This window comes from Hipposideros armiger, unplaced genomic scaffold (assembly GCF_001890085.2).
Source record: "Hipposideros armiger isolate ML-2016 unplaced genomic scaffold, ASM189008v1 scaffold_343, whole genome shotgun sequence".
Classification (NCBI taxonomy): Eukaryota; Metazoa; Chordata; class Mammalia; order Chiroptera; family Hipposideridae; genus Hipposideros; species Hipposideros armiger.
This window is the reverse complement of record NW_017731693.1, coordinates 1,753,318-1,767,931: the sequence shown is the minus strand read 5'-3', so window position 1 is coordinate 1,767,931 and position 14,614 is coordinate 1,753,318.

Here is a 14,614-nt window from a genome sequence, read left to right as displayed (position 1 = left end):
TATATATATATATATATATATATATATATATATATATATATATATATATATATATATATAGTCATGGCACGTGGAGTCTAGTGTGGGAGTTGAGTCAAGGGATTTGTAACAGATATGTATGATATTGGGGGGAAATGGGGCAGCAGATTGGGGGAGGGGGCTTGTCACTTTGAGGGGTAAAAGTATAACTATTGCACTGTGTTGTACAGCTGAAACTAATTCTAAAAAACGTGTATTTCATAATAAAAAATAAATTAATAAAAAAAGCAAAATATAAGCTAGTAGCCTAAAAAGCTAGAAAAAAGAAAAAGAAAAAAAAAGTCATTTAAATTTGACTGGCGTTAACTACCTTTATCCTAAAATGCACCATCCATCCTTGCCTTACTCTCTGCTCTTCTCTGCCACTGCCTGAGGCTTTGTTTATACCAATCACCAGAAACTAGTTCACCACTTCTTGTACTGACCCTGGAAATCTCTGCAGTACCTCATTTCAGGAAAGATAATTCTTAAAACTTTCAACCTGGCATCAAAAACAACAACAACAAAAATATTGTGTTAAGATACTTTACTATGTTTGCTCTTTTAAAAAAACCTTTTTGTTTGTTTGTTTATGCAAATATGGAGGTAGCTGCCTGTAGCTTGAGAAACAGTGGGCCCATATTAATGTAGATTTCTGACAATGCAACTTTGACACAAATAAATGATTTGTTTACACAGCTGCTGTCATGGAGTTAAAGGAGTTTATTTGAAAAATATGGAGGATTGAATATCAAGATTCTCCCAAACTGTCAGCATTGTGCTTTTAGAAGTTTCTATCTATTGGATTGTTGGAAAAGTCATGACGTATTTTTTCTCTGTTTTTCGTTGCAAAAATGCATCATGACTTTTCCAGCAACCCAATATATCATTTCCTAAAGCACTTTGTGAGCCGTTTCACCCAATAAAGTTCCCTAGAGAGAGAAATCTGTTAGCACTTGAAGCAGCACTCTCAATTCCATTTAACTGAGTAGCAGGGGGACAACTGTAACTTAGATTAAAAATTTGGGGTGTAGGACAGAATTAATCCAGTAAGTTCTTTCAAGTCATAGTCAGAGATGAATTTTACACCTAATGACTTGTTCATAATATCACAATAAGGGATTGGAGTACCATGAAACTGGTATAAATCTTAGTTTTACTATCAGAATTTCAAAGGTTATTCTACATCATTTTCTTAATAAATAAAATACATTTATTCCTAAGAACCATAAATGCAACAGACATATTAAATTCTACTAATCTGTCAACAGATTAACACCAGAGTAACATATAAAAACAAAATGCAATTGAATAAATAACCCCCAAAATATAGGCAAGGAACCCAAATGGGTGGAAAAAGGAAGCAAAGAGAACATGGTATTTTGCACCCAATTCTCCCCTTTCCCTGTGATTCTCAAGTGCCGAACAAAGCATAATAGCAAACACCTGTGTGGTCCCAGAGGGATAACAATACTATATTGTGACTATACCATAGAAAACGTCTCAAAGGCAAAGTTAAACTAATGCCTTGATTCAGTAATTCAATGAGGTGAGAGCAATGTTGATCTACATTGTTTACAACCTTTGAGAACCAGTCAACTATTAAGTGTCCATCATATTATTATCCACCTGTGACCAAAGACAATTCTTTTCAGAATTGTCCTTCAGTCACAATGAATACAAGGAGAAGATGAAGCTGTCAGAGTTATTGTAGAGAATTTGCTTGCGTTCTGCTGTCCAGTGGTAACAACCAGCGTCATGTGAATAGTTAAATTAACTATAGCTGATCCTCATTATTTGAAGATTTTGTAAAAATTCACTTACTAAAATTTATTTATAATCCATAAATCAAAACTAACCGTGCTTTTATTGTCATTTGTTGACCTACACAGAGCAGCAAAACTTTTGACATGCACATGTTCCCAGTAAAGGTCAAACAAGGTGAAGCTCTGCCTTCTTGTTTCAGTTCTTATACTGTGAAAAAGTGGTTTTTTTTTGGAGCCTGTTAGCATTTTTTGTTGGTGATTTCACTGTTTAAAATGGCCCCTGATCATCATGCTGAAATGCTCTCTAGTGTTTCTAAGCACAGGAAAATTGTGATGTGTCTTAAAAAGAAAATGCATGTGTCAGATAAGTTTTGTCCAAGCACAGTAATAATGCTTTTAGCATATATATATGGAGAGAGAGAGAGAGAGAGAGAGCCAAAAAATTGTATACACATTTTAAGAAAAGAAAACTGTATTAAAATCATAATACTCAATATACACTGATAACAAAAGATGAATATAAGTCACAGTTGACTTCTGCAATTACAAGATGTGCTCAAAGTGGTTACCATCAGAGTTCAGACATTTATGATTATGATGAACTACTGCTCAAGCAATGTTGACCAAAGTGCCCACTTGTATACATTTTTTTGGCACCCCTGGTAGACAAGGTCTGACAATTAAATTCGCAAACTTTCAACCATGAACTTACATTGGCAGCACAGTACAAACAGCTCAGTAAGGTTTCATAACCTTGGTCTCACAGCTGTGTTCGTGTTGATGTGTGTGGTGGTATTCATTATTGGTGTTGCATATTTTTGTGTGCCATCATGAGAATCTCTGAGCTTGAATTAGAGCAATGAATAAAGATTAAATTTCTTGTTAAACTTGGCAAGAGTGGAAGTGAAATCAGGGACAAGCTAGTCCAAGTTTATGGGGATAATACCATGCAGAAAATGGCAGTATTCAAATGGATTAAATGTTTTTCTGAGGGGAGAGAGTGCATCACTAATGAACAGAGGTCTGGGCGTCCAGTAACAGCAGAACTGATGAAAACATTGCAAAAAATCATTGACTTGTGCATCAAAGTAGTTGGCTGACTGTGAGAAGCATAGTAGACCAAGTACATATTGATAGAGAAAGAGTTAGGAAAATCTTAACTGAAACTCTAGGCATGAGAAAGTTGTGTGCAAAAATGGCCCCGAAGGAGCTCACCGATGAACAAAAAGCAAAGGAGAGTCAAAGTTTGCCAAGAACTTTTGGAGATGAAGACAATGGTTTGGGATATGTTATCACTGGTGATGAACATGAACGTACCAATATGACCCTGAAACAAAGCATCAAAGTGCACAATGGAAGTTAGTTGATTCTCCATGACCAAAAAAGTTACGTCAGTTCAAATTGAGAGTCAAAATGTTGTTCCTAACCTTTATTGATATCAGAGGGATTATTCATTATGAATTTGTACCAACTGGACAAACAGTTTACCAAGTTTACTATTTGAAAGTGCTGAAGGGCCGGCCGAGTGGCGCGATGGTTAAGAACTGGCTTGGGACACCAGAGGGCCCCGGTTCGGATCCCACATACGAGGGCCAGTGACACTGCCCTCCACAGCTAAGATGCTGAACAACAGCTCAACCTGGAGCTGGGCTGCCATGAGTCGCCGGCGACGGCGTAGGCTGCAGCCCCTGTGGCAGTGGGTTGCCATGGGCTACCGTGTATAGCCAGCAGCCAGCGTGAGCGGCCAGCAGCCGCAGTGAGCGGCCGTCCAGAAGCCGGCGACTGATCTGTCTCCCCCGGGAAGAGTGCAATGATGGTGCCAACTTGAGCCAGTGAAACAACGTCCTCCACAACTAGACTGAAGACCAAAACTACAGCAACTTGTCTGTTCCCCTTCCCCCAATTCCCCAGCACTGCTCCCATCCCCCCAATTCCCCAATTAAAAAAAAAATCTTAAAAAAAAAAAGTGCTGAAAAGGCTACATGAAAAAGTTAGAGGAAAGCGACCTAAACTTTCCACCAACAATTCATGGCTCTTGCATCATGACAATGCACCAGCTCACACGGCACTGTCTGTGAGAAAGGTTTTAGTTAGTAAACAAATAACTGTTTTTTAACAACCCCCACCCCATTCACCTGATCTGGCCCCCAAAGACTTCTTTCTTTACTCAAAGATAAAGGAAATATTGAAAGGAAGACATTTTGATAGCATTCAGGACATCAGGGTTAATACAACAGCTCTGAAGGTCATTCCAGAAAAAGAGTTTCATATTGCTTTGAAGAGCGCACTAGGCGCTGTCATCAGTGCATAGCTTCCCAAGGGGAGTACTTTGAAGGTAACTGTAGTGATCTTCAGCAACGAGGTATGTAGCACTTTTTCCAGAATGAGTTTGCGAACTTAATTATATATATATGTATATGGGGTCTTTTTTTTTTAAAGATTTTTTTTTATTGGAGAATTGGGGGATGGGAACAGCACTGGGAAATTGGGGGAAGGGAAACAGTAAGTTGCTGTCGTTTTTGTTCTTCAGTCTAGTTGTGGAGGACGTTGTTTCACTGGCCCAAGCGGGCACCATCATTGCGCTCTTCCCGGGTGAGGCACATCAGTTGCCGACTTCTGGAAAGCCACTCACGGTGGCTGCTGGCCGCTGACGCTGGCTGTTGGCTACACACGGTAGCCCATGGCAACCCACTGCAGCAGAGGCTGCAGCCTAGCCATCGCCAGCGACTCATGGCAGCCCATCTCCAGGTCGAGCTGTTGTTCAGCATCTTAGCTGTGGAGGGCAGTGTCACTGGCCCTCATATGTGGGATCCCAAGCCAGTTAGTTCTTAACCATCATGCCACTCGGCTGGCCCGAAAGTTTCCTTTTTTTTTTAGCTGAGCCATCCTGCCACCTGTTGGCAGCTCAGCAGCAGCTCAGCTTGGGCCTGGCATCGAACCGCTGTTGCTCAGAGCTCACACTCTTGAGCGAGCTCTTAACCAACTAAGCCACTCGGCCAGCCCAGGTCTTTTTTCTTAATTTCAAGATTTTATTGGGGAACTGGGGGAGAGGAACAGTGTTAGGGAATCGAGGAAGAGCAGAAAAGTTGCTGTCCTTTTGTTCTTCAGTGAAGGATGCCGCTTCACTGGCCCATGTTGGTATTATGATCATGGAGCTCTTCCTGGTTGAGGCAGTCAATCGTCAGCAATTGGACGGCCACTCATGGCGGCTTATGGCAGCTCTTGCCAGCTGCTGGCCACACATGCTGGCTGTCGACCACTCAAGGTAGCTCACGGCAGCCCTCTGCAGCAGGGGCTGCAGGCTAAGCCATGGCCAGCCACTCACGGCAGCCCAGCTTCAGGTCGAGCTGTTGTTCACCATCTTAGCCATAGAGGGCGCAGCATCACTGGCCCATGTGGGAACCAAACTTGTGGCCCTGCTGCTCAGAGCTTGCGGTCCCAAGTCACTCTTAACCAACTGAGTCACTCGGCCAGCTCCTGTATTAGGTCTTCTTGATGAATTATCCCTTTTCTCATTGTATGTCCATCTTTGTGGCTTTAAGTCTATTTTGTCTATTATAAATATGAATACACCCACATTTTTTTGGATATTATGTAGCTGGAGTATCATTCATTCCTTAACTGTGAACCTACGTTTGCTTTGGAGCTGAGATGGGTTTCCTAAAGATAGCATATATTTGGGTTTTGTTTTTAATCCATTCAACTATTGTGTGCATCTGATTGGTTAGTTCAGTCTTTACATTAAGGCTGATTATTGATATATGTGGATTGACTATTACCATTTTATCTTTTGTTTTATATGCTTTATATCTCCATTGTTTCTTTTCCCTGCATTTCCTCTGTTATTTTAGTTGGGTACTTTTCTGATGTTTTCCTCTGTCTCCTCCCTTTTTGTTTCTTGCCTCAGATCTAAGTTTTTGTTTTGTGGTTACCATGAAGTTTATATAAAATGTCTCACAGATAAAAGTCTTTTCTTCTGAAACATCTTATCTTCATTTGTCTACAAGTTGTGCTTTTTTTCTCTCCTTCACTTTTATGTTTCAGTCATAAATTATCCCTTGTAATGTGTTTGTTACCAAATTGAAGTACCTATAGTTATTTTTAATGCTTTTCCCCCTTTAATCTTTATGCTATAGTTGTTTAACAGTCTATTCTGTAATAGAGTTGCAGCTTTCTGATTCTATTACCTTATTCAGAGTTTTGTATACTTTCGCCTTTTCATTTCTGGTAGAAAAGCTCATTTCAGCATTACTTGCAAGGTAGGTCTTGTGGTGGTGATCTCCTTCAGCTTTTGTTTGTCTAGAAAAGTCTTTATTTCTCCATATTTAAAGGACAAGTTTTCTGTATAGATGACTCTTGGCTGGAAACTTTGTCTTTTAATATTTTAAATATGTCATTGCATTCTTTCTGGCCTGTAGAGTTTCTGCTGAGAAATCTGATAGCCTGTTGGGGCAGTTCCTTTATAGGTTGCTAACTCCCACCCCCACTCCAGCCCCATTTAAAAAACTCTTTATTATTGACTTTTGAAACTTTTAAAATAATTTGTCTTGGAGAAGGCCTTGTTGCACTGAGGTAGCTAGGTGTTCTATTAGCATCTTATTGTGCTTGTATGTCCAGCTCCTTCCCCCGATTTGGGAATTTCTCATCTATTAGTTCTTTAGTCTCTCTCTTCCTTTTTCTCTTCTCCTTCTGGGATACCTGTTACCTTTATAGTGTCCTGTCTAATGAACTGGATAGTTTTAGTAGAGGTTGTTTATTTTTTTTCCGTTTAATTCTTAGTTCTCTCCTCTTCCACCTGAACCATTTCTGGATTTCTATCTTCAAGTTTGCTAATTCTCTCTTCCATATAGTCTGCTCTATTTCCAATGCTTTTTAATGCATTCTTAATCTCATTCATTGCGTTCTTCAGCTCCAGAATTTCTTTTTCTTTCTTTCTTTCTTTTTTTTTTTGGTTTTAACTTCTTTGGTATAGTACTCCTGTTAATTAATTTTGCTCCTGAGATTAAACTGCCTTTATGAGTTTCCTTGTATCTCGTTCGGTTTTTTCATGATTGGGATTTTGAATTCTCTATCACTTAGATGAAAGTCTTATGACTTTGAGTTTGGTTTATGGCACAAGTTTTTAGTTTTTCTTACCAGAGCTAACTCTAGTTGTTTGAGAGTCATTCACCTCTTTCCACTACCTCTGCCAGAGGTGCCCTCTTCATTGCTGTTTTTGACTCTGGGGTTGCTGGTGCCTTGTCTGCATCTTGCTGGGGTTGCAGTTATCATTGCATTCTTGAGCATTGCTGTCAGAGTTATAGGGGTGGGTGTGAGACTCAGGCAACTCTTGTGGCAGGGGATGGGGTGGGGGAAGCTGAGCCCTACCACTGCTGCTGCTTGGTTTCCTCGGGATGATGGCACTTCTGCAGCCAGGAGGCTGGAGTCTCGTGGAGCACCTCTACTGTAGTTACCAAGCTCTCTTGTGGTGTGACACTGCTACCACGTGGGGAGGGAGCCAGACACAGGTGCCATTGCCACTGGTGTCCTTTGTCTTCACTGGGGCCATGGTGTGGGGACTAAAGTCTTAGCCCCATCTCCACCACCGCTACTGCACTCACTAGGGCTTCAGGCTCATCTGCCACAGCAACCAGGGAACTGGGTTTACAGGCACCATCCCTACCATAAACCCAATTCTGCCTCCCTTATGCATTCCAATCCACCCACCTTCAGATGCACAGATGCGTGGATCTTTCAGACTGAGCAGAGGAATCTTTGTTGAGTTATAGATGTCCCACTCTTTTAAGTGGCAAGAAAAAGGGAGCACCTCATCCTGCTATGATTCTGATGTCACTCATAAAGTGTTGGGGTTTTTTTGTTTGTTTTAGATTTTTTTTTAATTGGGGAATTGGGGGGATGGGAACAGTGCTGGGGAATTGGGGGAAGGGGAACAGACAAGTTGCTGTCGTTTTGTTCTTCAATCTAGTTGTGGAGGACGTTGCTTCACTGGCCCAAGTTGGCACCATCATTGCGCTCTTCCCGGGCGAGGCAGATCAGTCACCGGCTTCTGGACGGCCGCTCACTGCGGCTGCTGGCCGCTCACACTGGCTGCTGGCTACACACGGTAGCCCATGGCAACCCACTGCCACAGGGGCTGCAGCCTACGCCGTCGCCGGCGACTCACAGGCAACCCAGCTCCAGGTTGAGCTGTTGTTCAGCATCTTAGCTGCGGAGGGCAGTGTCACTGGCCCTCATATGTGGGATCCGAACCGGGGCCCTCTGGCGTCCCAAGCCAGTTCTTAACCATCGCGCCACTCGGCCGGCCCATAAAGTGTTGTTTTAAAGAGTGAATTTAGAGAATAACTAGAGGGTTAGTCTAGATAATATTCTAGAGAATAACTCCTTATCCTCAGTGTCTGGTCATAGGCAGTCTCTCCTAGTGCCAGTGACCTTCTCACTGAACATTATGGACTTTCGTGTACAAGTATTACCTCCCTCAGTTGTAAAATTTGTGCATCTTGTCCAGTGATCTGAAAATAATAGACACATACAGAAACTCAACTGTGTAGGTTCTTGGCAACCACAAATAAAAAGTTAATCTGAATGATGTCATGAAAAATGTCATAGGACTCTCCAAGAATGGAGAAACAATGAATAAGCTGGCAAAATAAATAAATAAATAAAAGTAGAAAAAAAATGGCATAATCAACATTTTGGGAACTCTGGATTCTCATCTAATACAGAAACCAGGGTAGTGCTGAATGAAGAGGCCATGAAAATTTTACAAATGTAGTGCTTTTGTTTACCCACCTACCATCCCTCACTTCCCCGCTTTCAGCAGTGACCATAGGGACAGATGATGTTCTTGTGTAGCTCACTGGTGCCAGGAGCGAGGGGTGGGGAGGGGTGCCAATATGGACCCTGTTCTAAAAAAAATGGTGGTTGTGCATTTTACCTGTCTGGCAGTGACCTGAGGGACTAACACAGAGGCTTCCTTTTGTTTTGCCCCCTCAGCTCAAAGGAGCTTTCCAGGAGGAAAGTATCAACAGCATTTAAAGACCTATACTACCTATGAGCACTTGAGGCAAGCAGCAGACGGAGCTAATAGTCTGGATAGGAGGCTGAAGAGGAGGATCCTGAGAGTTAGAATAAGGACTTTGAGGTTCCTCACGTGCAATGTACATGCAAAGCCCTGACACATACTCAAAGACCTGAGAGGACCCTAAGGCTAATGCCTCTAGCCAGTCTTTGGGCTCCACAAAAGCAGGAAGTGAAGGCTAATGTGGAGTTGTAGAGAGCTTGGCTGAGCATTTAGAGTGCCCCAGCTCAAAACCAACCTGCAAAGTGCAGGAGGGGTGTTTTTTGTTTTGTTTTTTTTAATGCCAGATGTTTAAGGAAATGTCCTTGGTTCACCACTGAAAACAGTGGAACAGGGATTTTAGTGATCACGAATGTCAAGGAACAATCTTAAAAAAAAAAAAAGTTTGGAAAAGCCACTTAAAAATGGACAATTGCAGCCCTCAAAAACAACAGTAGGGGCCGGCCAAGTGGCGCGTTGGTTAGGAGTTGGCTTGGGACACCAGCTCTGAGCAGCAGGGCTCTGGTTCAGATCCTACATGTGGGCCAGTGACACTGCATTCTCTACAGCTAAGATGGTGAACAATAGCTCAACCTGGAGGCTGTAGTGTGAGTCGCCGGTGATGGTGTAGGCAGCGGGCGTGCGCGCACTTTCATGAGCTGCTGTGAGCCGCCGGGAGCGGCGGTCCAATGGCCAGCGAGCAACTGCTTCACCTGGGAAGAGCGCAATGATAATACCAACATGGGCCAGTGAAGCGACGTCCTCCACAACTAGACTGAAGAACAAAAGGACAGGAATTTGTCTGTTCCCCTTCCCCAATTCTCCAATAAAATCTTAAAAAAAAAAAACCAAGACAAACAGTAAACTGTAGGGAGAGAGGAAAATGTGATTTTCAGAGTTACTGGATTATAATATTCTAAATGTTCGGTTTTCACGAAAGATTACAAGGTTTACCAAGAAACCAAATAAATATTGGTTTGCAACTATTTTTGTTTATATTATTTGAAAGACAAATGTATAAAATAATAATTATACATCTGTTAATGGGGATACAATACACAAAGATGTAATTTGTTACAATTACATAAAGTGGGAGAGAGGATGGAGGTTTATAGGAAGGAGCAGTTTTTGTATGCTATTGAAACTTAGTATCAATTCAAACTATTGGGTTGTTGGAAAAGTCATGACGCATATTTGCAACAGATGGCACTAGTTCATTTTTAGAAGTACTAGAGTCATTCACATCTATGTTATTGCTATGTCATTTGACAGCTGACATTTCTAACTTTATTCTAAAAAAAAACCTGAGTGATTTGGTTGAGTTTTGGAGATGTATTTACAAGTTGAAGATGGAAGACCAAACTATGCATTTTTGCCATATTTTACTGCTTTACTTTCATAAAAGGAAGAACACGCATCAAGCTTGTGAAAAGTTGCATAAAGTTTACAGTGACAATGCTCTACAAGGACGTCAGTACACAAAATTCCATGCTGGTGATTTTGATCTCAACGCTCCTCGGTCAGGGACTCCCACTGAGGTTAATGACGACAAAATAAAGGCATTGATAGAGTCAAACCCACGTTACACAACACGACAGATTGCAGAAACATTGAATATCCATCATCCAAGCATTCACGACCACCTGAAGAAGCTGGGATACGTAAGCAAGCTCGATATTTGTGTTCCGCATGAACGCAAAGAAGTTCATTTGATGGCGTGTATAAACATCTGCGATATGCTCATTAAACAAGAGGAAAATGATCCTCTTTTTTTGAGATTTTATTGGGGAATTGAGGGAGGGGAACAGTGTTGGGGAATCGGGGAAGGGGAACAGACAAGTTGCTGTCCTTTTGTTGTTCAGTCTAGTTGTGGAGGATGTCGGTTCACTGGCCCATGTTGGTATTATCATTGCGCTCTTCCTGGGCGAGGCAGATCGGTCGCCAGCCTCTGGATGGCCACTCACGGCAGCTTACGCTGGTTGCCGGACACACGGTAGCTTATGGCAGCCCACTGCAGCAGGGGCTGCAGCCTACGCCGTCTCCGGCGACTCAAGCCAGCCCAGCTCCAGGTCGAGCTGTTGTTCACCATCTTAGCTGCAGAGGGCAGTGTCACCAGCCCTCATGTGGGATCTGAACCGGGGCCCTGCTGCTCAGAGCTGGCATCCCAAGCCAAGTCTTAACTAACGCGCCACCTGGCAGGCCCCAAAACGATCCTTTTTTGAAGCGACTGATAACTGGTAATGAGAAGTGGATTGTTTAGAACAATGTGGTGCACAAATGGTCTTGGTCCCAACGTGATGATTCGCCTCAAATGACATCGAAAGCAGACATTCATCAGAGGAAGGTTATGCTCTGAGTGTGGTGGGATTTTAAAGGTGTTGTTTTTCAAGCTTCTACCAAGGAACCAAACAATCAATTCCAATGTGTACCATTGGCAATTGGACAGTTTGAATGAATCCATCATCCAGAAACGTCCAGAGCTTGTTAATGGTAAAGGAGCTGTGTTCTATCGTGACAACGACCACACACAAGTTTGATCACCTGTCAAAAATTACGGGAGCCTGGATGGGATGTGTTGCCACACCCACCATACTCACCTGACCTTGTGCCATTGGACTTCCACTTGTTTTGCTCTCTTCAAAAATCCTTGCGTGGTAGAATGTTCAATTCAGATGAGGCTCTAAATCTGTATCTTGTTCAGTTTTTCCCAAATAAAGACAGGTCTTTCTATGAACAAGGAATTATGAAGCTCATTGAAAGATGGCAAAAGGTTATCGAACAAAGTGGGCAATATATCATTGATTGATCTTTGTTCTTTATATAAATAAATGACCTTTGAAAAACACAGACAAGGTGAACAGTGTTCCTGCACTGCACACGGATCTTTGTTTTGTGGCTCGTGGGACTTAAGCCTATTGTCCCAGACTGTGACTGGGTTGTCACCCCACGGGAGATTTGTTTAAAGTAGTGGAAATTCTAAAGGTTTTAAAGGCCTATCCTGAGCCCACCAAATTGTGCAGCAGAGGGTGGCTTGGCTATACAAAGAAGTTAGGAAAAGAAAAAAAAAAACAGGGAGAGAAAAAAATGGCTGCAGTGAGGGGGTCCCCCTGAGTACTTCTCCGCAAACCACATCAATTTCAGCAGCTAGCAGCTAGAGCACAGAAAACAAAACTCTACGAAACACGCTGAGCAGTGAACGGACTCCCACGCCGACTATTTAAAGGTGGGCAGACCCGGTGAGTCGGGGAAGAGGGAGGCAAGGCGCGTGGAGACACAGGCTGCGCCCGGGCTGCTGAGTCTGGAGATCTCAGCAGATCGGAGACTTCCCTCGCCTCTCCTCCAGCCCGCGCGTGCTAAGGCAGAACCCTCAGGCCACGCGCGAAGCAGAACGGAGGCATAGTCTGTCTGCTCTCGCAGCTGAGGAACTGTGGGAATCCAGGACAAGGCAGACTGTTTTGCAGCATCTGGATGCGCTCAACCTCTGGTGCTGACCTTCCCACCTGGAGTTCGTCAGGATCCCCAGGGCGCACAGTTGCTGGGGCAGAAATCCCAAACCAGGGAGAAGAGGGAAGAGAGAAGCGTGGAGACGCAAGCAGCTTAGCCAGAGGGTGCCTGGTGTTGAAAGGGGCTTTTTTTCTTTATCCTATTTGTTTGTTTTTTTTTCCTTTCTTTTTTCCCTTTTTCTCTCAGATAGGAAAAATAAACTGCATAGATAAGTGCACAATCCCACTGTCCCTTAGAAACCTTGTCCCCCTCCTTGCCAGAACTTGGAACTGACTTCTGAAGAGAGAAATAAGTCAAAACAAAGGTGCTTCAACTCCCTGGGGGTTGAGAAATTTACATGAGAAAAGGCTGCAGGTGGGAGCAGAACAGCTTTGGCTGCTGAGGCACAGGAAGGACTTCCAGCAGCTCTGAAAACTCCATCCCCCACTGTCCAACAGCCCCAGTGGAAAGAGCACCCGAAGACTCACATCCAGTCCACTGGCAGGAATCAGAGTGCCTCTGGACAGACAGGAGCAGAAATAACACTGGCTTTGTAAAAAAACTAGCAATCATACCTCATAACTCCACTCATCTTAAATAGACCTATATTAAGGCGGCTGGCTCTGCCCCCACAAGACACACAGGAGTGTGTGTATTGCAGAGGAAAACCTGGGGAGAGCTTGGCGGACTTCAGCCAAGATTGAAACTGGTTATCTCTTGTTTTTTCTCCCTTTTCTTTTTTATTGTTTTTAGTTGGGGTTTCTCTTTTGATAGGTTATATTGTTATTGTTAATTGGGTTCTCTTGGATGTTCTGAGGTTTTGTTTTTTTGTTTCCCATTGATTGCTTATGTTGGGTGTTTTTGGATTTTTCTATTTCATTAGTAATTTTAGTTTTTTATATAGGCATATATAAAGGTGCATATATGTGGATATATATGTACATACATATGGGTGTGTGTGTATATATATATATATTTTTCCCCCCTCTGTATTATTCTGTTTCCTTTTCTTCTAACCTCTCTCTCTCCCTTCTTCCCTGCTTCCTTGTCATAGCTTGATTTACCTCCTCCTTTCCATTTTTTCTACAAGTTTTTTTTTCTTTCTTTTCTTCGTCTTTTCTCGTTGCTGTTGTTTTGTTTCAGCTTGTTTGTTTTTCTCCTTGTGCTTGTTATTTCTATACATGTGGAGTGTAGGGTGATGGTTGTTTTGTACATCAGAGAGTATCTGGTTACCTTTGGTGGCTGGTGTGGTTGTGTTCAGTGATCTGTTTTGCCCTAAAACACGCTCTGCAGCGGAGCCCAGCCAAAGAAGCACAAGAATCATCACCCTCAAAGACCAACTTTAGATAAAAACAGAGCATTACAGGGTCTGACCTACAAGATTCACACTCAAAGGGAAACTGCTACAGGCACAAGATCCTTTTGGGGCCAAGACTCATAAGAGGGATCAACCCTCACACAACAGCTTATAAACTTTGGACAGAGCTAACCCTCACGGATAGTCAGCTTGGGAGTCAAGTCCACCTACTGACAAGCCAAAAGCAATAAAAACTAGACCTCAACAGGAGAAGGCACATAACACAAGGAACACCTCTGGTATACACACACGGGAGAAAAGCGAGTCTGAGCAATTCAAATAGAAGGACATATACCACATAAGTCTACCCAGAAAAGACTGAAAGACCTAGGGAATCTACCTATTTCAGTGAAGCAAACACAAAGAGTAAACCAGAATGGGGAAGCAAAGAAACACATCCCAAATAAAACAACAGAAGAAACCTCCTGAATCTGTGGAATTAGAGGAAATAGAGGTAAATAACCTTCCGGAGGCAGAGTTCAGAACATTGATTATTAGAATGCTCAAGGAAATTAATGAGAATGAAATGAAGGACAGAGAAATTATGAAAAACAACCAGGTAGAAATAAAGAATTCAATTACTGAATTAAATAACAAACTCGATGGAATTACTAATAGATTGGATGAAGCAGAGGATCGAATCAGTCACTTAGAAGACAAGATAGCAGACATCATCCAAGCGGAACAGCAAAAAGAAAAAGAATAAAAAACATGGAAAATAGTTTAAGAGAACTAGGCGACAACATCAAATGCAACAACACACGTATCATAGGAATACCAGAAGGAGAAGAGAGGGAGCAAGGGATCAAGAACATATTTAAAGTAATAATGTCTGAAAACTTCCCTAAACTGGCAACGGAAATTGACATACATGCACAGGAAGTGCAGAGAGTTCCAAATAAGATGATCCCAAACAGGCCCACACCAAGACAC